The sequence below is a fragment of the Arvicanthis niloticus genome, chromosome 5, assembly GCF_011762505.2.
Source record: "Arvicanthis niloticus isolate mArvNil1 chromosome 5, mArvNil1.pat.X, whole genome shotgun sequence".
NCBI lineage: Eukaryota > Metazoa > Chordata > Mammalia > Rodentia > Muridae > Arvicanthis > Arvicanthis niloticus.
Genome location: NC_047662.1, coordinates 34,414,903 through 34,439,679, shown reverse-complemented (window position 1 = coordinate 34,439,679; position 24,777 = coordinate 34,414,903). Strand labels below are relative to the sequence as shown.

The following is a 24,777-nucleotide window of genomic DNA, read 5'->3' as shown; positions in this document are numbered from 1 at the left end:
TGTATCTTGGTCTAAAGCATTCTCACTTAAACTCACTGCGGCCCTGCCTCGGCTCTCTCTTCTGTACACTGCCAACAGTAACCTCGTCCTGTCTGGGGTTGCTGGGAGAATTGTGTGTGTGTACACTGAGCACTTGGACCCCTGAGATTCATATGTGCAAAATAAGTTTCACAAAGTTGGCTCACATTTGAAGTAAGCTTTAACTAAACCTGGACAGGTGAAGAAAACTCTGGCCAGATCTACCTCCAGGTTTGTAGGATATGACTGCTGCCAAGTCATGATTTGCAGGGGCTTTAAAATATGAAAACCACACCTTACTGCATTTAGCATCAAGTCCAATGAGGGATTGGGTCTAGTCTTGATTTATATCCTGCCTCCAAACCTCCCACCCACATGTGGTCAAGCACATCTGGTGCCCGTGGGTCAAACGCATTTCTTCAGGGAGAAAAAAACAACACAAAACTGTGGCTTGTTACTTTGTAAGAACTACATCTTCCAGCATCCCAGGAAATAACCTTGTCCTTGAGCAGGTGGGGCTTACAGGATATCTCTGGCTCTTACATTCTCCCTTTGAGTTGTATCCTGAGTTAAAACCTTGACTCTGTCATGGATACCTTCACTCTACTGAAGAAATCTGACTCTTTCTCCCCTAAAACCTATCAATTGTCTAACACAGATCACCTTGGTCTCTCAAACCCCCTCCCCCCGCAATGTATTGTTGACTAAGTCTTGTGCTGCTGTGAGATATGAGTACAGAGACCTTTAATGTCCAAAATACATTACTTTCCCTTAGTCCTCAACAATTTCTGGCTGCTATAGTCTTACTGTCCCCTCTACAATAGTTGTTCAGCTTTTAGAAGAAAGTAACAGAAATCTATGACTTGTGACTGAGTGCTCCACAGACACTTCACTGCACTTTGATTTGTTGAGTTTCTCTGTTAACCAGTAATGACTGCACAAAGAAACTCCTCTCAGGAGATATGGGAGATGCACTTAGCTATGGGCATAGAGAGCCAAGAGGGCAGCTTCACACAGGTCAGATTAACACAATAACCATAGTCAGTTAACCATTGAGCCTCTGAGCTCTCATCCATCCAATTCTAAGAAGACTGTCTATGTCTCACTCCCTGTACTCATTCACTCTGGTTTCCAATTGCCTTCTGAAGACATCCATGACCATGTCACCAAACCACAGAGCAGATTGCAATAGTCAATATTAACCCTCACCTGTTAGGCCTTTATCCCTCCAAATCAAGGTACAGCAGAATGTTCTGCACAGTGTTCTGTTTCCTGAAAGGCTTTCTCTTCAGGATTGTCTCAGTCACATCCACAACACACACCATAGTGCTCAAGTTATCCACTTCCAGGTACAGTGGGCACATCATACAGAATGGTCTGTAACCAGGATGAGATTGTGCCTCCCTTCAATCTACTATAGGAAACTGACCATAAAGACCATAGGTTCAGACTATGGAGGCATTGTAGCATCAGAAAGCCACATGGGCAAACTTCTCAAGCAAACTTCCTGTGTTTACATGGACTGTTAGAGTTAACAGTGTGTGCAAACTGGCATTCTGTGGTCAATTCCTTTGTGTACAGGCTTTGGGACTTGTATGACAAATAACACCTAGGTCATCATGGGCAGCGATGACATGTGGCCATGTAATGCCTTCTGGTCCCTTCAATACTAGAATTTTTATGGTTAAGATGCCAAGACATCCTAAATTTCCCTACAAATTTTATGTATCTTTATCATAGTGTTACCTCCCATTTTTTTTTGAAATTGTTAAATGAATGCAAATATCCGTGTAAATTGCATGCACCTCACAAGAGGCAAAACAATCTTGAAAAAAGAAGATTTGAATGCTGATTTCTCATCTCAAAGCCATGGCAACCAAACAAGAATGACATCAAGCAATAGGTTCATATGCAATTTAATAGACTGAATTCTAAATTTATTCTAGATCTTGTAATGACACACACAAGAGTGTTGTTGACAACCACATTGATTAAGCAATTGAGGTTTGTAAGGCCTTTATATTGATGGTCAGACCAAGGGTAGGCTTGAGCCTCTGAAGAACCTCTTGGTGCCCAAGTTCAGGGATACAAGTTTTAAAAGCAAAAACCACTGACATAGATCAGAGTTAGACAACACTCAGAGTAACCTTGAATTCATTGTACCTGAAGAGGATAGTAGGCATTTTAGACATATCTTTTTTTCTTTTTTCTTTTTTGGTTTTTCAAGACAGGGTTTCTCTGTGTAGCCCTGGCTGTCCTGGAACTCATTCTGTAGACCAGGCTGGCCTCGAGCTCAGAGATCCGCCTGCCTCTGCCTCCCAAGTGCTGAAATTAAAGGCATGCGCCACCAATGCCCAGCTAGACATATCTTTACAATACTTTGGTTAATACATCTAGACTATAGTCACTGATAGAAAAACTTCAAATTTGTGGGCAAGACATATGTGTGGGTTGGAGGGAGGGATAGAGGGTGGATAACTGTGTAAACAAACACAAAATGAATTCACAACAGAATTGCATTGCGTTAGTCATATCACCATACTCACTAATATGTATTGTCAACCAATAATAATCAAGGGTATAAATATAACTCAATGAGACAGATACTGTTGTCAACAAACAATGAGGAGACAATGGATATCCACACACAAAAAGATGAAATTGGACCCTGGCCACATAGTGTGCACAAAATTACAAGAAAATGAATCAAAATGTAAATGAAACTTTTCAAAGATAGGAGAATTTTTCATGACCTTGCATCAGGAAATGACTCCTGGAATATATTCCAAGAGACAGAGATAAAAATGGTTGAGTTGGATGTCACCAAAGTGAGAACATTATGCTACGAAGGACATTGCTCAAAAAGTGAATCGTGAGCAAGTCTTGTGTCATAAGCCTATAACCAAAGTAACTGGGAGGTGGAGACAGGAACATCTGAAATTCAAGACTGTTTATAGGCACACTGAAAATTCCAAGCCACCATGGGATGTGTAAAACCTTCATAACATAAACCCACAAAGAAATAATAAATTGTGTGAATGGATTGTATTCAGTGTCCCCCCCAAAAAAAACATGGTTAAAGAAGAAAATCAGAAGGGAGACATCATTAGGGAAAGAATAGTTCAGGCCCTGAATCACAAAGAGGTTTGCTGATTGGCCAGACAAGAGCTTCTCTGGAACTAATAGGCAAAAGATACCCACCACCTCAATGTGGAAAAGCACCAGCATCATCAGTCACAGGGGAGAAATGTCTTCAGATGCTGCATGCCACCTGCAGCAAAAGCTGGGACTTCTGCAATAAAATCCAGCTCCCTTAACTCCAATTTGACCACACAATGCAGACTTCATCATAGACTACATTGAATTTAGGCAAGAAGTTTGGTCTCCAGCCTGTATCCCTTCTGTTCCACACACTATTGCTTTAATTTTAATATGAGAACCTGGGCTGTATTACTTAGTCTACAGCATCTCAGTTTCTATGGTTTCTACTACAATATCACTAACATGTTTCCTGCTGGCTTACTTGTATGCAGTTGCCTTCTGGGAAAATACAGCAGGCTACAACACTCCAGTCAATTTCTCACTTCTATGTACCAGAAGTGTATGTACCAGACCATTGTCACATGACTTTAATTTCTTCTCTGTGGAAGTAAAATAAATCCCAATATCTTCTTGTCAGGTTGGACCATGATGCTTTCATTATCAAAACAATGTGTGCAAAGAGGGGCTGATGAGTACTGAGAAGCTTGGGTGTTACAGGTTTTATCCACTATGGCCTTCCTTCTGTTATTGTTGGATGGATCTGAGAGTGACTACTCAAGGAGACTTGAATCTACCACTAACAACAGTGAGCCTCAAGGGAATCTTTGATTTAGAACCACTAATATAACAGTTTTTTGTTAAACTATGGTGTAGTCATTTTGTCAATACAGCAAGCTCTGTTTCAGGAAGGTTGTCCCCAGTTATTAAGTCATATGTTGAGTGAAAAGCACAATGTTATTCTTACACAAAAAGGCTGTTTCTGTGTTCAACATTGAACATTTAATCCAGTGTTCATGTAAGCATTCACCAATCTGGTTCACAAGTCCACCCTACCATATCCCACCACCTTGACAAATGCCCTCTTGATGTCCTTGTTTCTCAGACTGTAGACCACAGGGTTGAACAAGGGTGTAAAAGCAGTGTAAAAGAGGGAAATCTGCTTGCCTTGCTCCGGAGAGTAGCTGGAGTTGGGCCTCATGTAGATGTAAGTAGCAGGAATATAGAAGAGTGTAACCACAGTCAAGTGGGAGGCACAGGTAGAGAAAGCCTTGCAGCGGCCCTGGGTAGACCTGATCTTGAGAATTGCCATGGCAATATGAATGTAGGAGGCCACAATGAGGGAGATTGGAGTGATAATCATCAAAACACCCAAGACCATATCCACCATCTCAATAAGGTGGGTATCCATGCAAGCCAGGGCTAAGCACTGAAGGACCTTCACAGAAGTAGTGGTTGACCCTGTTAGGTCCACAATATGGTAGGCTCATGGTGAAGAAAGTATGCAATAAAGAAGAAAAGAAACCACAGATCCAAGACCCTGTTGCCAACCTTATGCACAGGCCCCAATTGAGGATGACGGTATAGCGCAGTGGATAGCAAATGGCCACATACCGGTCATAAGCCATCACAACGAAGAAGGTGCACTCAGTTACACCCAGAGCACCAAACACATACATCTGCAGCCAGCAGCCAGCAAAGGAGATGGTCTGAGAGTGAGCAAGAAGATGCACCAGCATCTGGGGCATGGTGGTGGTGACATGGCCCATATCCAACAGGGAGAGAGTACAGAGGAAGAAGTACATGGGAGTGTGCAGCTGTGTGTCCAGGCAGACCATCATGATGATGAGCCCATTGCCCAGGACTGAGCTCAGGTAGATGAGAAGGAAGACAATGAGAGGATGCTATTGGTCGTGGGGTCACTGGAGAAGCCAACCAGGATGAACTCAGAAACCCAACTTTGGTTCTGCCCTGGAATCATCCACATTTTGGAGGCTGTAAGAGAATCCATTATTCTGTGTGTCACCTTACACATACCAACAGTAGATGCAGAAAAAAGATACAGGCTGAGGAGATGCTCAAAGGTGAAGCACTGTTGCCTTTCCAGGGGACCAGCCAGCTCAGAGCTGTGTCTAACTCTAGTTCTGGGGGATCTGACTTCCTGCTTTCATGTCTATAGGCCAGACACACACGGTGCACAAACATGCATGTAGGCCAATCCCACATACATAAAATTTTAAAAAAAAACTTTAATTTAATAAAAAAAAAGGCTAATATATGTGTGTTCTGAGCTCAGTGGTCAGATCCTGTGCACTTTTCTCAAGTTACTGAACCTCCCCATGCCTCAGTCTCTTCATCTATCAAATAAGGCTGTTGACAGTCATGGCTTGGGATCATGCTGAATACCTAAAGCATCTCACATAACTACTAGAAACACCACATAACACAAGACTGGTCACATGCTGTCTCACACTCTATATCTGTCTCTGGGAAGTCAGAGACAGGGGATCCCACAGCAAGTGGGCTAGTGACACTAACTGAAATGATGAGCACTGGGTTCACCTGAGAGACCCTGCTTCGACAAATAAAATGAGAGCAACTGAGGAAAAATCTCATGTTAGTCCATGAACACAGGCACACACACAAACACATGCATGCACACACACAGCCAACCATACACACATACACACCAGACATATGCAAAAAAAGAATAAACAAACAGATGAAGCAGACAGAACCTATGTTAGTCAGACACAGACCCACACACATGTAGTCATATGAGTAATGATGATGTGCTTGCATGTAATCAGTTGCAGACATTGTAGCCTTCCCAGGGAATGCTGGTGGGTCCTGCCAGGATTCAAGCAGAAAAATTCTTTATTCCTTTTTTTATTCCAGGTTCCTCTCCTTACAAAAATATCAGTTCTGAGTGTAGTGTAGATTTGAGTGATAGATCTAAAATAATTAAATTCTTGAATCAAACTTGATAAATATATTTATCAGTTTAGGGTAAGCCAAGGTAAAGATGCTTTAAAAGACCACTATCTGTGGAGGGAAAATTCAGGCTAAGCCAGAAAACCAAAAAAGAAGTACTCAAAAAATTTATACAAAAACTTAGAAAGCACAAACGTAACATCAGACGCGCCAGGAGAACAGAGAACACGACTGAAGGCATGTCACAGAGGCAGCTGTCTATTAGGCACTGGTGAGGTTAAGAGGTTCTCAGCACCATTACTCATCTGAACACTGCAGAAGAACCCCACAGAGCCACGCCCACCTCTGCTTCTCAGTCTCACATCCCCACACACCTACCAGCATGGCTGCAGTAACACATGTCTAGTATTAACAAGTGTGAGTGGATCCAATGGGGGAGAAAATTAAAATGAGCCCTTCAGTGTGTGCTTGGCTGTGCTTCCCTAAGGTTGGACATGTTCAATGCATTGTCCAGCAATACAAATATTAAGTATAATTCTAAAATAGGTAAACACATAGATACATACAAACATGTGCTCAAGGAATGACACGTAAAGGAAATTTCCAAACAGAGTATTTAGACTCATCTATATAGTCTGAAGTTGGGTTCCATTTATATGCTAATGAGCAAGACAATGGTTCAGGCAAGAGATAATTTGATGGGAGTAGAAACATGAAAGAGACTTGAAGCTATCCTCAGCCTTCACTTTCCCTGTCCCATTTCCTCTCCTGACCAGTTCCTGCTCATCACCCTCACAGCCATTCTTTCTCTCACCCAGGTCAGGGGTCCATCCTCTCCTCTGGCATTTTTGTATGTCTCCATATGACCCTAGCCTTTAAATTTTTCTTATTCAATGCAGTCTTTTTTATTTATTTATTTAAAAATTTTTTCAAGGGCTGGAAAGATGACTCAGCAGTTAAGAGCACTGGCTGCTCTTCCAGAGGTCCTGAGTTCAATTCCCAGCAACCACATGGTGGCTCACAACCATCTGTAATGGGATCTGATGCCCTCTTCTGGTGTGTCTGAAGACAACTACAGTGTACTCATATTAAATAAATCTTGTCTATAAAATATTTTTAAAAACATTTACACTGCACTTTGAATATATTCTTCCCCTCTCCCAACTTCTTCCAGATCCTCCCCACCCAACTTCATGTTCTTTCTCCTACCAAACTCTCTTTCAAGGAAAAAAAAAATACGCAGAAGAAACAAACTAGCAAACAAACAAAACAAAAACATGGGGTCACTTTCATGTTGGCCAACTGCTCCTGACCATGAGGCTTACCTTGGGGTGTGACTGATGTACACAGTGAGACTCTACTGGCAAAACTGATCTCCCCTCTCCTAATGGGTTTTACTTGTAAATCAGTTCTTGTTTAGAGGCAGGAATTTGTGTACACTTTCCTTTCTCGGGGCTGGGCATTTATCTGTGTCAACACATTCTTCATGTGACTGTTGCAGGGGTTTTTCAAGAATTTTTAAGTTGGTCCTATCTGGCCCCAACTGAAAGTCTTTTAACAGCTCTGAAGCCCCATCATTGGAGACAGACACACTGGTCATCCCTAACCTGCTCTGTGAGGACTAAGCCTCAGGATGCAGCTGTGTCCTCCACCTCCTGTGTCTCCATGTACAAATCTCTGTGCAAGCCCACTCTGTCCTGTACACTCACCATGGGGGCGGGGAACATCACTTGCACCATTGCCTACACTGTGGCTACAGCTCGGCAGGAGTCACTTCTGTGCTCCCACCTCCCACCCTTAACCCAAGTAGGATGCATCCAGTATTTCTTGTTCATTGGCTGGTTACAGTCTGAAGAATCCCAGAGGAATCTTTTTCCTATACTACTAACTGAATTCCCAGACCACTAAGAAAGACTTGTCTACAGTATGGTATGACTGAATGGATGATTTCCTAGCCTTTCAAGTAATAAAAATAACTAATATTTATTTTAGATAATTTCCATATTCCAGCCATTTTCCCCCTAAATTTAGGCTAACATCACAACTCACTGAAAGAAGTGTTATTACTTGTGTGTTGTAGATGGAAACCTAAGGTCTGGAAGGACAGTATGTTCCAGATTACAACATTGTCATGAGAGAAATAAGTGGGATTTTAGGTGTTCCAACATCAGAGCCTGGCTCTCAGTCACTGCCTTCTCTGCTCCAGCACACAGGCTCTCAAATGGGAGGTGAAGAATGCAGTCTTCAGTGTCCTCTAGTTGAGCTCACTGAGATTCTGCACAGAACAAAGCTCCTAGGACAGAGTTGAATGGACACCCACAGACCAGCTCTCCTGGTGACATTTCCCTCGTGTCTGAGTGAGGGAGGCCCTGGACTATACTGAAAGTAGAAGAATCCAAGGGAAGAGTATCTGAGGTGAGGTTTCTGCAGCATGGGAAGATCATTTAGTCATCCACAATCTATTTATGTTTTCCCAGCTCAGTGCCCTCTGATCTAGCTTACAGAATTCCAGCAGGCCTGCTGGGCCAAATCTATGAACCCAGTACTGCAAATGAAGACATCAGGATTGAGTTCCAGGCTAGAAGATGCTACACATGGTAACCCCAACCTACAAAGGACTTCCTGTACTATGTCATGAGTTTGGGGTCAGGCTATGCTACAACAGCCTCACCCCAAAAAAGAAAACGATAGTGTCCATGGCCACAAACAGCATCAGGCTGTGTCTCTGTGATGTAGGAAGACATCTTCAGAGACACTGACCGTCACTGCTCTCTCATGCATAGGGCTTTCCACTTCACTTAAGATCTTTGAGCTCAGGCCTCCACATTCTTTATTTATCAACATGATAAGAAACAAACTCTCTGTAAATATCCATCAAGTTAATAAAGGGAAGATGGGGGAAGCAGGGTTGAGAAAGAGAAGAAAAAAGAGCAGGCAATGAGGGAAGAGGTCTGGGAGTTTGAGTTGTACACACAGAGGATGAGGAGATGGATGGCTTGACTCCTGCTTACCTGCAGACCATCATATGTCTGAACCCAACCCACGTACTACACACCAGTGAGCATCTTACCACTTACAAATCCAGGGAATGTAGCTCAGTAGCTGTCTCTTGGTCTTGCAAGGACAAGATCAAAGGGGAATTCCCCCCTAAAGGAACAGAGTTGAGAGGGACAGGATTCTAGGCAGCCCAGTCTCCAGAAAAATGCCAAGGTGCTATTGAGTTTGAGAGGCTGAGTCTCCCAATTCTTCTGCAAAGGCCAGGTAACCCCAGCTCCTGAAGATGGTGTCTATAAAATCCTGCTCAACAAAGGCAAGCTCACACATCTTCACTTCTTCCCAGTGGGACCAGCAGCTGAATATTTATGACTCTGCCTTCTCTCTTAGCTTCCCCAGGAGAGCTGGGAAAGGCTCCTTTCTGTTCCCAATAGGGATGCTAAAATGTTTCCCAGATGCTGTCAACAAAAACACTACAAGTGAGACCATTGGGGGATGAGCAGAAGGGAATAGCCCCTGGGTGAGGGGCTCCCTTTTCTAGACTATAACTGGGGAATAATCACAGCTCAGAGAACAGATGAAACCTGGTCAGATGAAATAAAGGTTAAGGACTTAAGTTTTCATTGTGCTTCCTCTTACTGTCCAAACCCTGAGTCCAGACAAGCAATGATGAGACCATGTTTGAGTCACATTCTTCTTTCTTCCTCAACTACCTTGTGGCAAACTAAAGTCCTACCTCCCTGCTGTATCAAATTCCACCAAGTTACCCAGCCACTCTGGTGCTAATGAAGAGACAAAAACAATGGAGGCTGGAAATTTGCTTTCAGAAAAAGACAATTTGCTGCTTCTTCAAGAGGAGCCAGTGTGGTCCCCAGCATGCTCACGGGAGCTCACAACCATCTACATTTTCAGTTCTAGAAAATCTGGTAGCCTCTTGACTTCCTCAGGGACCAGGCATGTGTGTGGAGACATGGAGACAAAATGGTCATGCATATAAACAGAGACAAAGAAGAAAAAGAGTCAACCATGAAACATCAACATGGAAGCCAGCAGAGACATCCCCATGCCAGTGGACAGAGAAGACTCTTTCAGAAGCTCATGTCTCTTGGATGCAAACAAGAATTGGGGATCACACAAACCAACCTCTAGAGCAGGTTCTCTTTAACTTGCTGTTATTCTGCCTTGGTTTTCTCTTCTGTAGAATTACAGCAGTAACCTCTTCTCTTTTGGCTTGAGAGAATAAAATATGATGAGGTGCTACACCTGCAGCAAGTACTAACCTATGGTCCATGACCTTGAGTCTCCATCCTTGTCTTTTGCCTGTGCCTTGGATACAGAATATTCAGAAAAAGAACATGGGAGTATAAAGTACTTCCTGATTAGAGTGATTGATTAATAACCTTTCTGTGAACACAGGGCAGTGGTGGTACACAACTTTAATCTCAACACTTCAGGGTCACAAGCAGTAGGATCTCTGTAAGTTCACAAGGAACATGGCCTACAGAGCAAGTTCCAGAACACAGAGAACCCCTTGTTTGGAAAAACAAACAAACAAGCAAAAAATAATTTCTGTGAGCTGCTCCTTAAACACATGGAATAGTTAACTATAAAAATAACAATTAATTAAATTGTATTGGTGTGGGGCTGTAGCACACGCGTGGGCATGGGTTCTAGTGGGCTGAATTGTGGGTCCCGCATGTCTGCCGCCCCTCATACACATAAAAACAAACTGAAAAAGAATTTTTAAAAGTTTTCTTTTATAAGAGTTGCTGTGGTTATGTTGTCTCTTCATATCAATAAAACCCTAAGACAGAAGTTGGTACCAGTCAATGGGATATTACTGTGGTAGGACTGACCATGCTTGTGTTTGGATGAATGTAGATTGTGGAGTTTTGGATTAGGAAAGCAGTGGAAGGCTTTATGTAGGGCTAAATGGGCCATACTAATAGAAACATAGAAGACAGTGGTGCTGAGGGTGATTTGAACTCTGGGAGCCTGGCTCAAGAGGTTTCATAGCAGAAGGTTGTTAGTATGTTGCCTAGAGATCATTCTTGTGATATTTTGGTGAAGAATGTGGCTGGTTTTTTGTCCTTGTCTGAAGAGTGTGCCTGAGTGCTTTATTCTTGTTATTTATATTGAGCCTGTGGTCCCCATAGTTCTCTATGGTATAATGTGTAGGAGGATGAAAATCATGCTGGTTACACATGGTTCTGTGTGACATGCCTGCCCCAACTGAAAACGGAGAGAGGAGCACTGTGTCTTGTTTCTGGGATGTGCCTGAAGATAGTGGTGAAGAGAAACCCTTCTAAGGGACAGAACACTGTGCAGGACATTTAGTAGTTCCTTTAGTTTCAAAGGAGAATTGTGTTCCAGTTAGGAGTCTATATTGATAAGGTCATTGTGGTCCATGTGTTGGTTACATGGTCATGAACGTTCATGGACTGTAATTGTAAAATTGGAGAGAGTGTGGAGAGATCAGTGGGTAGCCTTCATAGAAATGGGAAAGCATATTAAGATGTTTCTGTCTTTTGTGCATCAACATCAAAGGTGTCCTCAACAGGAGAGGATATGAAGAATAAGGTGGATGGGATGGCAATGCCTGCAGACACCAGTCAGCCTTTCCTTGGCCCTCCCCTCACTGCTTGTCATGGTTGTCATCACTTCCTTCTCCAGACAATGTAAAATGAATTATTTTAATATAAGTGTAAATAATTGAATTAATCCAGCAGCTGTATTTCTTTGTTTTTTCTAGTCTCCTTCCTATAACACACAGAGAACACAAGATTAATTTCAAGCTGCACCTCAATAGCTGAGAAGATAAAGGATCTACCTTAACCTCTAAGCCTCCCAGTCATGATTTCATGATACCTGAATCAATCTTATTAGTGATCTGGCTCTTTGGTTTCAGATGTTTATTTTCATGATGTCTTTTCAGATGCTCTGTTTCTCATCTTTACCTGAAATTCCTTTCTGTCTCTCTTCTCCCCATGGCGGATGTAACCTTCCTCCCTACTGTCTTCTGCTCAACCATTGTGTGATCAGTATTCATTGACAATTTTACACAAACTTGAGACAGGAGATTCCCTGGATATAAACAAGATATAAGGGCAGAGAAATCAGCATTTGAATAATACATTGTAAAACATTTTACACAATATACAAAAACATTGTGCATACAAGACACAAATTGAGAAAACATTTTGAAGTACCCATCTTCTGAAATGAGCCAATTCTCACATGACCCATTAATGAAGCCTTGTCATCTGGGGACTAATTAGGGAGTCCCTGATTGTAAGAGCTGTGAATCTCCTGGCTTCTACTTTCTCAAAGCCTGCCATTTTCTACTTAATGCCTGTATGTCTCCCTGGTACAGAATGAATCCTCTCAAGTTTGACTTTTCCTTCATGCTGACCTTAGGATAATCTCAAGATCACTGTGGTCAGGCCCAGCTCTAAGACACAGGAGAGATTTTTGGTTAGAGCCCATGTCCAGTCATTAGCTTGAATTCACATAATTAAACATGTGATAGACATGACAGAGTCTGTCTCACCCAAGAGACAAGTGGCCAGGCCTTGGAGTTGGTTCCACCACTCACTAGCTGGGTGACCTTTGTCAAATTGCTCATGTCTTCTGGGTCATTGTTCATTATCTGCCCATAAGCAGGTAGTGTCATGCTTTACACTCTCTTGATGGTGCAGTCATTACAAAAACCATGATGTGCAGTCTCTGCAAGCAGCCATGAGGCTGTGCCATGTCTGTCTACCTGTTTGAGTCCTCACTTTATAGAGGAATAATTTTAACATCCAAAGATCATCAAGTTCTGTGTGACCCAGCTGGAATGACACATGCTTAAACCCTCTGCCTGGAATACATACAAGACCTTAGTGCATACCTTTAATTCCTAATACTGAAGGTAAAGTTAGTTTATAGAATGATGCAACCATCTTTGGAAGTGATGTCTGTTTGAGTGGTGGACAAATGGTGAATGGGAGAAAGATTTGACAGAATGTGTCAGATATAGGATATGCCCAACTCACAGCACAGGAAAGAGAGGTGACTTAAAGACCAGTGCAGAGAGAGAGAGAGAGAGAGAGAGAGAGAGAGAGAGAGAGAGAGAGAGAGAAAGAGAGAGAGAGAGAGACAATGAGACAGACAGAGAGGCAGAGATAAAGAGAAGGTAGTTTTTCTGGGACAATTTTACAGAGACAGGTTGCAGGTGAAGACAGAATGAGCCAAAGAATGAGAAGGCGCCAGAAGATTAGGACAGATTGCCAGATTTAATTTGAGACCAAGTAGAGCAATTCAACAAGAAGCTGAAACAATCAAGTTTGAATCAGTTACCTTGGAGAGGCATTTGGGCCAGAACAGCTGACTTGAATTAGCCAGCCAGAGTTCAGAAAGTGCTAGACAAGTGAGTGCATTTAGTATCAAGCCCCTGACATGACAATTTAATATGAGGAAATAAAACTGACATGTACATTTTAGGTGTAACATTTTTTTCTAATTTGCCTCTTTCTTTTGCAGGATTTCAAATACACTTTCTGTGAGAGTTGGGCCTTTTTCACTTTTATCAAGTACCATTCCTATCATGTGACTGCTTTCCTGCCATGTTGTAGACATTCATATCTAAGTCAAATGTTCTCTCTCTCTCTCTCTCTCTCTCTCTCTCTCTCTCTCTCTCTCTCACACACACACACACACACACACACACACACACACACATCTCCTCTGCTCTCTTCTTATAAATCTATAATAAAATCTTCATGAATCGAACCAACAAAGCCATGATGGCTGTTATCATCCTACTTATGACACTCAATCAGTTCTATCTGCATCTCTATGAACCTCTGTCTCCTTATTGATCCTGTTCGAGAAAAGTCTGGCTGGACTCAACTGCCTGTCCAGAGTTCATCAGACATCATCAGAATGTGAGGAGTTTTGGAGCTTTTTTTTTTACCTTTTTTTAGATGTGATAAATCAAACTATAGTCTCAGCTTTCTATTTACTCCAGTGTTAGAGAGCCAAGCGCCATTTTCAGATATTCTCTCTTCCACTACAATTTATTTACTTGTCATTTATATCATTAACTTTTAATATTCGCTGTGTTTCTGGAGCAGCTCACAGAATTTCTTTTTTTGTTTTTTGGTTGGTTGGTTGGTTTTAAAACAGGTTTCTCTGTATATTCTTGCTTGTACTAGACTTTGCTGTGTGACCAGGCTTGCTTTGAACTTATAGAAACCCGATTGCCTCTGCCTTCTAAGTTTTGGGATTAAGTTCATGCACCACAGTAATTTTAAAGCCTTATCCATCTAAAGAGGATGGACACTTAGGATTCCGAGACTCAAACAAAAGAGTGGGATGGAGACTCAAGGTCATGGACCATAGGTCAGTACTTGTGGCAGGCGCAGCACATCATCACATTTTAGTCTAGCAAGCCTGGAGGGAAGAGGTTACTACTGGAACACTATAGAAGAGGAAACCAAGGCAGAATAACAGCAAGTTAAAGAAAGCATACTCTAGAGTTCAATTTTTTGTCTTCAATTATTATTTGAATCCAAGAGACATGAGCCCCTGGGAGAGTCTTCTCTGTCCAGTGGCAGGAAGATAATGTCACTGTTGACTTCCATGTTGCTGCTTCATGGTTGCCTCTTTTTCTTCTTTTCTCTGCTTATGTGTATAAGCATGTTGCCTCCAACTCCACACAAATGCCTGATCCCTGCAGAAGTCACAAGAAGCTACAAGATCCTCTAGAACTTGAGATATAGATGGTTATGAGCTGCCATTTGCATGCCGGGAACCACACTGGGGCCTCTGCCTGAGAAAGAAATTGTCTTTTTCAAATAGATACTCTCCAGCCCCCATTGTAGTGTTCTCCTCATTAGCACCAAGGTATCTGGGTAACTTTCTCTGATATACAGCGGGGAGTGAGAATTTCGGTTTGCCCCGAGGTACTTGAGGAAGGAAGAAAAGTGTGACTCAATCATGGCCTCATCATTGCTTTTCTAGGCTCAGGGTTTGGACAGCAAAAGGAATCACAATGAGAACTTGTGTTCTTGACAAGGTCACCTTGTATCAGGTGACCAGGTTCCATCTTCTGTTCTCTGAACTGCTCTTAGCCCCCAATTAGTATAGAAAAAGAGAACAGGTCACCACCCATCACCCATGGGCTAGTTCCTTCTGCTCAACCTCAAGGGTCTCACTTGTAGTGCTCTTGTTGACAGCATCCTGGGAATCATCTTAGCATCCCTATTGGGAACAGAAAGGAGCCTTTCCCAGCTCTCCTGGGGAAGTTAAGGGAGGAGGCAGGGTCATAAATCTTCAGCTGCTGGCCCCACTGGGAAGAAGTGAAGATGTGTGAGCTTGCCTTTGTTAAGCAGGATTTTATAGACACCATCTTCAGGAGCCAGGGCTGCCTGATCCTTGTAGAGAAATTGGGAGACTCAGACCCTCAAACTTCATACTACCTTGGCATTTTTCTAGGGACAGGGCTGCCTAAATCCTGTTCCTCTCAACTCTGTTTCTTTAGGGGGAATTCCCCATTAGCTTTGTTCTTGCAAGAGCAAGAAACATGCACTCAGTGACACATCCCTGGATTTACAAGTGGTAAGATGGTCACTGGTGTTTATCTTATGGATGGGGTTCAGACATATGATGGACTGCAGGTAAGTAGGAGTCAAGCCATCCATCTCCTCATCCTCTGTGTGTACATCTCAAACTCCCAGACCTCCTTCCCCTTTCCCTGCTCTTCTTTCTTCTCTGTCTCAACCTTGTTTCCTTCTTTCCTCCTTTCCCCCTTTATTGAACTTAATAAATATTTACAGGGAGTTTGTCTGTTTCAAATCATGTTGTTAAATAAAGAATGTGAAGGCCTGAGCTCAAAAGATCTTAATTGCAGCAGAAAGCCCTATGCATGAGAGAACAGTGATGGTCAATGTCTCTGAAGATGTCTCCCCACACTACAGAGACAAAGCTTGATGCTCTTTGTGGGCATGGTCATCATGATTTTCTTTTTGGGGGTAAAGCATGTAAGTCTGATCTAGCCCAGCCTAGCCTCAAACTCATGGTACACTACTGAATTTCTTTAGGCTACTCATCCTAAGCCTTCCAGCTGCTGGTTCTATAGGTTGGGGCTACCATGTGTAGCATCACCTGCCCTGGAACTCAATCCTGATGTTTTTATTTGCAGTACTGGGTTCATAGATTTGGCCCACCAGGCCTGCTGGAACATTATAAGCTAAATCAGAGGCCACTGAGATGAGAAAACATAATAGATTGTGGATGACTAAATGATCTTCCCATGCTGCAGAAACCTCAGCTCAGATACTCTTTCCTTGGACTCTTCTCCTTTCAATATACTCCAGTGCCTCCCTCACTCAGACATGAGAGAAATCTCAGGAGAGCTGGTCTGTGGGTGTCCATCCAACTCTGTCCTAGGAGCTCTGGTCTGTGCAGAATCTCAGTGAGCTCCACTAGAGGACACTGGAGACTGCATTCCTCAGCTCCCACTTGAGAGCCTGTGTGCTCGAGCAGAGCAGGCAGTGACTGAGAGCCAGGCTCTGAGACTGGACCACCTCACCTCCCACTTACTTCTCTCATGGCAAGCTTGTAATCTGGAACAAACTGCCTTTTCTAGGCCTTAAGTTTCCACCTGTAACACATGGTAAAAAACACTTCCTTCAGTGAATTGTGATGTTTACCTAAAGTTAGGGGAACAATGGCTGGGATTTATAAATTATCCAGAATAAATACTAGTTATTTTTATTATAGCAAAGGCAGTTATACCCTACTGTAGACAATTCTTTCTCAGTGGTCTGGGTATTCAGTTAATAGGAGAGAAAGATTCCTCTAGGATTCGTCAGACTGTAACCAGCCAATGAACAGGAAATACAGGATGCATCCTACTTGGGTTAGGGATAGGAGATGGTAGCAGAGAAGGGAAGGCTTTCTGCTGAGATGTGGCCACAATGTGGGCAACAACGGTGCAAGTGGTGTCACCCCCAGAAGCTAGGCAATTGCCCTAAGGTTGGAGAGAGGCAGAGGTGTTTGGGGCACCAGGAGTGCTTACTTGAAGATTTGTTCTTGGAGAGAGGGAAGGTGGAGGAGACAGCTGCATCCTGAGGCTTAGTCTTCACAGAACAGACAGGTTAGGGATGACCAGTGTGTCTGCCTCAAATGATGGGGCTTCAGGGATATTAAAAGCTCCAGATAAGACCAGCTTGAAAAATTCTTGAATAACATTTAGAGTGGTCTTATAAAGACTGTGTTGACACAGATGATTGATTGCCCAGCCCTGAGAGAGAAAAGTGGACAAAAAGCCCTGCCCTGAAACAAGAACTTATTTACAACTACTAGGACCGGTTTCCTCCAGTCGAGTCTCTGTGTGCATCCGTCACACGCCAGGGTAAACCACATTCTCAAGAGCTGTTGGCCAACAGAGCGTGACCCCATGGTTTTGTTTCTCTTTTGTTTGTTTACTTGTTTCTTCTGGATTTTTTTCTAATTTTTATTTTTCCTGGTTTTTTGTTTGTTATTTTCGGGTTTTGTCTTGAAAATGCATACAGAGGAGAAAGAACATGAAGCTGGGTCGGGAGGATCTGGGAGAAGTTTGGGGAGTGGAAGTATATGATCAAGGTCCATGTATGAAAATATTTTTAAAGATTTTTAAAGACTCAGTTATTTAAAATGAGTGTTCTGCCACTGTCTTCAGACACACCAGAAGAGGGTATCAGATCCTACCCTCTTCTGGTGAGCTACCATGTTGCTGGGAATTGAACTCAGGGTCTCTGGAAGAGTGGCCAATGCTCTTAGCTGATGAATCATCTCTCTAGCTTTTAAATTTTTTTAATTAAAAAAAAAAAGACTGGCCAGGTGGTGGTGGCGCACGCCTTTAATCCCAGCACTTGGGAGGCAGAGACAGGCTGATTTCTGAGTTAAAGGCCAGCCTGGTCTACAGAGTGTGTTCCAGGACAGCCAGGACTACACAGAGAAATCCTGTCTCAAAAAAACAAAACAAAACAAAACAAAGACTGTATTGAATTTGAAGCAAGGGTCACATGGAGACAGATACAGACATAAAAGAAGAGAGGATGGTCCCCTGACCTGGGTGAGAGAAAGGATGTCTGTGAGGGTGATGAGCAGGGACTGGTCAGGAGAGAGAATGGGACAGGGAAAGTGAAGACTGGGGATGGCTTCAAGTCTCTTTCATGTTTCTACTCCCATCATAAGCAACTCCTGCATTAAGCATTGTCTTACTTATCAGCATATGAGTGGAGCCTTAGCTCAGACTATTTAGAGTAGTGTTTGGAAATTTCCTTTACATTATCTTTCCTTGAGCATATGTTTGTGTGTGTCTGTCATTGTGTTCACATATTTCTCAGAAATATAATTGATACTTGTATTGCTGTGCAATGCATTAAATGTGTTCAGCCTTAGGAGCACAGCCAAGCACACACTGAAGGACTCATTTTAATTTTCTCCTCCAATTTATCTAGTCACACTAGCTAATACTAGACATGTATTACTGCAGCCGTGCTGGTAATGGTACTGAGAACCTCTTACCCTCACCAGAGCTTAAGAGACAGCTGACGTCTGGAATACCTTCAATAGTGTTCACTGTTCCCCTGGAGCATCTGATGTTATGTTTATACTTTTCTAAGTCTTTTTCTGCATATTTTGAGTACTTCCTTTTTGGTTTTCTGGCTTACCATGGATTTTTCCTCCATAGAAAGTGGTCTTTAAAAGCAATTTTACCTTGGCTTAATCTAAAATGATAAATATATTTATCAGGTTTGATTCTAAGATTTTAATTGTTTTAGATTTACCACTCAAATATACAGTATACCCAAAATTGAATTTTTTTCGAAAGCAGAGAGACATGAAAATAAAAGTGTAGGAAATAATTTTCCTACTTAAATACCAGCAGGATCCATCAGCAGTCCCTGGGAAGGCTACAGTTTCTCCAGTGTGTTGCGCAAAAGCACATCTGTCATTACTCATATGACTGTAAGTTTGTGAACCTGTGTCTGGCTGACATTGGTTCTGTCTGCTTCATCTGATTGTTTACTCCTTTTTTTTGAAATATCTACTGTGTGTGCGTGCACATGCCTGAGTGTGTATCTTTATGTGCATGCACACAAGTATGTGTATATGTGCTTGCATGTGTACATGTGTGAGTGCGTGCATGTGTGTGTGTGTATATGAGTGTGTGTGTGTGTTTGAAGACTAAAATGGATTCTTCCTCAGTTGCTTTCACCTTATTCATTGAGGCAGGGTCTCTCAGTTGAGTCCCAGTGCACATTATTTCAGTGTCACTAACCCACTTGCTGTGGAATTCTCTGTCTTTACCTTCCTCCAGAATCCAGAGTGTGAGAGAGCATGTGACATGTCGTATGATGTGTGGTGATTCCAGGAGTTATGAGGGATGGATTAGATATTCAACTTGATCCCGAGCCATGAATGTCATCAGTCTTATTGGATAGCTGAAGAGACTGAGGCACTGGGAAGATCAGTAACTTGAGAAGAGTGCCCAGGATCTGACCACTGAGCTCAGAATCCACACCTGAGCCTTTATTTATATTAAAAGTGTTATTTTTAATATATATATATATATATATATATATATATATATATATATATATCAGGGACTGCTCAGATATATATATGTTTTGCCTACATGCGTGTTCATGCACCACATGTGTGTCTAGCCTGTGGAGCTGTGAACAGGGAGTCCAATACCCTGGAACTCAAGTTACAGACAGCTTTGAGCTGGCTGTTCTCTAGAACAGCATCAGTGCTTCACCTTTGAGCATCTCCTCAGCCTGTATCTTTTTTCTGCATCTACTGTTGGTATGTGTCAGGTGACACACAGAATAATGGATTCTCTTACAGCCTCCAACATGTGGATGATTCCAGGGCAGAACCAAAGTTGGGTTTCTGAATTCATCCTGGTTGGCTTCTCTAGTGACCCCCACGACCAACAGTATCCTCTTCATTGTCTTCTTTCTCATCTACCTGAGCTCAGTCCTGGGCAATGGGCTCATCATCATGCTAGTCTGCCTGGACACACAGCTGCACACTCCCATGTACTTCTTCCTCTGTACCCTCTCCCTGTTGGATATGAGCTATGTCACCACCACCATGCCCCAGATGCTGGTGCATCTTCTTGCTCACTCTCAGACCATCTCCTTTGCTGGCTGCTGGCTGCAGATGTATGTGTTTGGTGCCCTGGGTGTAACTGAGTGCACCTTCTTTGTTGTGATGGCTTATGACCGGTATGTGGCCATTTGCTATCCACTGCGCTATACTGTCATCCTCAACTGGGGTCTGTGCATACGGTTGGTAGCAGGGACTTGGATCTGTGGTTTCTTTTGCTCTTTATTGCATACTTTCTTCACCATGAGTCTGCCATATTGTGGACCTAACAGGGTCAACCACTACTTCTGTGAAGGTCCTTCAGTGCATAGCCTGGCTTGCATGGATACCCATCTCATTGAGATGGTGGACTTTGTGTTGAGTGTTTTTGTGGTTGTTTCTCCAATTTCCCTCATTGTGGCTTCCTACATTCATATTGCCAAGGCAATTCTCAAGATCAAGTCTACCCAGGGCCGCTGCAAGGCTTTCTCTACCTGTGCCTCCCACCTGACTGTGGTCACATCCTTCTATGCTCCAGCCACTTACATCTACATGAGGCCCAACTCTAGCTATTCTCCTGAAAGAGACAAGCAGATCTCACTCTTTTACACTGCCTTCACAGCCTTACTCAACCCTGTGGTCTACAGTCTAAGAAACAAAGATATCAAAAGGGCATTTCTCAAGGTGATGGAACATGGTAGGATGGACTGCTGAACCAGGATGGTGAATTCTTACATGAACACTGGATGCAATATTCAGTATTTAACACAGAGACAGTCTTTCTTGTATAAGAACAATGTTGTGCATTTGATGTAACATACACCTGAATAACTATGGACAATATTCATGAAACAGAGAATACTGTATTGATCAGATAACTACAACACTGTTCAACAGAATATATAAATATTACTGGTTCTAAATCCAAAGACTCTCTTGGGGCTCAATTTTGTTAGTGGTAGATTGCAAGACTCCTTGTGTAATCAGTCTGAGATCCACCCATCAATAACAGAAGGAAAGGAACAGTGGATAAAACCTATGAAACCTAAGCTTCTCAATAGTGATCAGCTTCTTTTTGCACACATTCTTTTCCCAATGAAAGCATCATGGTCTAGCTGGACAACAAGATGTTGGGATTTATTTTACTTCCACAGAGAAACAATCAAAGTCATATGACAATGGTCTGGTGTGTACACTTTCAGTAAAGAGAAGTGAGAAATTAAGAGTTTTGTAGTTTGCTGTATTTTCCCAGAAGCCAACTGCATACATGTAAGGCAACAGGAAACATGTTGTTAGTGATGTTGTAATAGAATCAGTAGATCACGGTGAGGTGCTGTAGGCAAAGTAGTACAGCCCAGGGTGTCATTATTAAAATTAAAACTGTAGTGTATGGAACAGAAGGGGTGCAGGCCAGAGACCAAACTTCCTGCCTATAGTCAATGTAGTCTATGATGAAGTCTGTATTGTGTGGTCAAATGGAAGTTAAGGAAGCTAAATTTCATTGCAGAAGTCCCAGCTTTTGCTGCAAGTGGCATGTAGCATATGAGGACACATCTCCCCCATGACTACTGATGCTGGTCCTTTTCCACACTGAGGCAGTGGGTATCATTTGCCTATCAGCTCCAGAGTAGCTCTTATGTGACCAATCAGCAAATTCCTCTGTGATTCAAGGCCTGAACTCTTCTTTCCTTAATGATATCTGCCTCCTGATTTCCTTCTTTAGCCATATTTTCGTGGATACTGAATACAATCCATTCATAGTGAGGATTTATTATCTATTTGTGGGTTTGTGTTAAAAGAAGGTCTTACACATTCCATGCTGGCTTGGAATTTTCAACATACCTAAAAATAACCTTAAATTTTGGGTCTTCCTGTGATTATGGATTTATGATACAAGACCTACTGATATTTCAGTTTCTGGACAACGTCCTTTGTATCACAGAGGTTTCATCTTGATAAAATTCACCTTAGTGACTTTTAACTCTTTCTCTTGTAATATACTCCAGATGTCATTTCCTCATGCATGGTCATGAAATATTCTCCTATATTTAAAATTTTCATTTACATTTTGATTCAATTTGAACACAATATGTGGCCAGGGTCCAATTTCATCCTTTTGTGTGTGGATATTCATTGTCTCATTATTGTCTGTTGACAACAGTACTTGTCTCATTGCATGATGATATTTATATCTTTGACTCTTATTGGTTGACCATACATTTCAGTGCTTATGTTGATATAACTAACATAATGCTATCCTGTTGTGACTCTAATTTATGTTCATTTATACAATGATCCACCCCTTTAACTCCCTCACTGCAACCATCACATCTGTCTTGCCCACACATCTGAGATTTTAATGTCCTTGACTATAGTCTAGATGTATTGACCAAAATAATTGTAAAGATATGTTTAAAGTGCCTGCTATTCTCTTCAGGAACAAGGAATTCAGGGTTACTCTGACCATCATCTAACTCTGATCTATCTCAGTAGTTTTTGCTTTTAAAATCTGTATCCTGGAACTTAGGCAGCACGAGGTACTTTGGAGGCTCAAGCCCACTCTTTGACCATCAATAGAAAGGTGTTAAAACTCTTAATTGCTTAATCAACATGATTGTCAATAAATCTTTTGTGTGTGTGTGTGTCATTACAAGGTCTGGAGTGTCAGATTCAGTCTATTAAATTCCATGTGAACCTTTTGCTGATGTCATTCTTGTTTGGTTGCCATGGCTTTGTGTTCCGCGCCCCTTTTCGAGTCCCCTTCACCCGTGAAAGAGACACGTGAGGCAGTGTTCGGGTAGTTACTACAGCGAGGCTTTATTCTTGTATCAGCAGAAGCGGAAAGACCCAAAGCCCGGGAAAGGCACTGCTATATGTACCCTAGAGTGGCGTGTTCACTTCTGATTGGCTGTTCACTCATCACCCCATATTACACCCCGGGATGGGCAGTGACTTTGGGGCGCTTTTGCCTTTTGCACCTGTGCAGTTAGTTGTTTACTTGTGGGAGCACAGGATGCCCACGCCATCTTGTAATGGTGAATGCTGTCACGCTCACTGCGGCTCCTAACATCTCCCCTTATCAATTTTATTAAGATGGAACAGCCAATTGCCTATCAAGCGCAGCACCAACTCAGTGAGGGAAAGCAGAGGCCTGATCCCCTGTGCAAAATGAGATATTGTAATGGGTTTCTTCTCTTGTTGTCGTGCAATGAGTAATACTTCCCATATCCATCTCGATGCCTTTTGATGGGGAAAGGGAGCCTCCTCCCTGGGGCGCCACCAGGAGAGGAAGTTTTTGGCATCAAACCTTTGTGCAATCAGGCATATTTTCGGGAAATCTATCCACACTCGTGGAACATTCCCTGTCGATTACCCACTCGCAAACACCTCTAAATATTCAGGTACCACAGTTATTCAGGCAAGGGCTGGCTAGACTTAGACCTCTCATCGACCCAGTGCAATGGGCTGAACCCTTGGGGTGCATCGACTGAGGGTCTCAGTCATCAGTTACTTTCTTAGCATAGATAGCCAAATTTCAGGGGGAGATGCTTGCTCAAGGCTACGAGTGCTTGGGCGATAGCGACCTTGTCACGTTTTTGTTGGGCTCTGAGCTTGCAGACCAACCATAACATGAACACTAATCCACAACATAGGGCTGCACCAAACAGGCCTATCCCCACCCTTTAAGAAAGAAAGAAAAGGCAAAGGTAAGCCAAGAAGTAAAATCACCAGGCGTAACAGGGTCCACTCGTGTTCCATCAAGGCTCAAGATCCGGATCTGCAATTGCTGCTGCATCTGGTCCAGCTCCCTAGTCCAATTCCCTTGTAAATAAGCAGAAAGATTATGGCTTTGAATAAATGTATCATTCATAAATCTCAGAGGTATAATACATAGATGTGGGGTTGCTGACACGCAGCTCATTTGAACCACATCTGTGAGTTGTTCTACATGGGCTTGGAGCAAATCAACTCTCTGATTGACCAACAGAATGTCTGATGCCAAGTGTGCATCTACTTTCTGTAGAGTGGTCAAAGCCTCAGAAGTCTTTTTTGAAATTTGATTAACAACAGTAGCTGTTGCAACCTGATCAGCCATGGCCATGCCAGCTGTCACAGCTGTAGCTGCAGAGATGGTAATAGCAGTGATAATGGCTGCAGTAATGCCAAAGTCTCTTTTATGTCTTATTAATGATGTAATAGGGAAAGTTTCAGGATCGGCTTCTACTGGGATGGGCACAAAGGTAGGCACGTGCACAACCAAGGCTAGGTCTAGTGATCCATTCCAGCATTGTGCTAAAAAGCATGTAACATTCTTACAATCCAAGATATCAGAATTATTTTAAAAGTTGGATAACATAAAGAAAAATGGGGGGTCTACACACACTGACACCGGTTTTGCAGATGCATTCCTAAACACCTTATTAATTTTAATGTTATTCAAATGGCTAGAGATATTAGATCGTGTAGCTGAAACGTTTTGTACTTCATGAAATATACCATTCAACAAGGCAAAGGCAGATACACCGGCACTAGCTCCAGCCTCATTACTCAACACCCAATGATAAAAGGGCCAAATATTTTCTATGCCAGTGCTCTTACCTGTATTATTCATTATAGCCAAATCGAGAGGAGGGGATAAATTAAATCCTCTGGCAATTTGTT

At 42.5% G+C, this 24,777-nt stretch overlaps 2 pseudogenes; one reads left to right on the top strand and one right to left on the bottom strand.

Annotated features, from left to right (window-relative positions):
• Window positions 1-1,934: 1,934 nt before the first annotated feature.
• LOC143442209 (olfactory receptor 2D2-like) lies at window positions 1,935-5,047 on the bottom strand (annotated as a pseudogene).
• A 14,839-nt stretch (window positions 5,048-19,886) lies between these two features.
• Window positions 19,887-22,693, top strand: LOC117708664 (olfactory receptor 2A12-like; annotated as a pseudogene).
• Window positions 22,694-24,777: the final 2,084 nt, after the last annotated feature.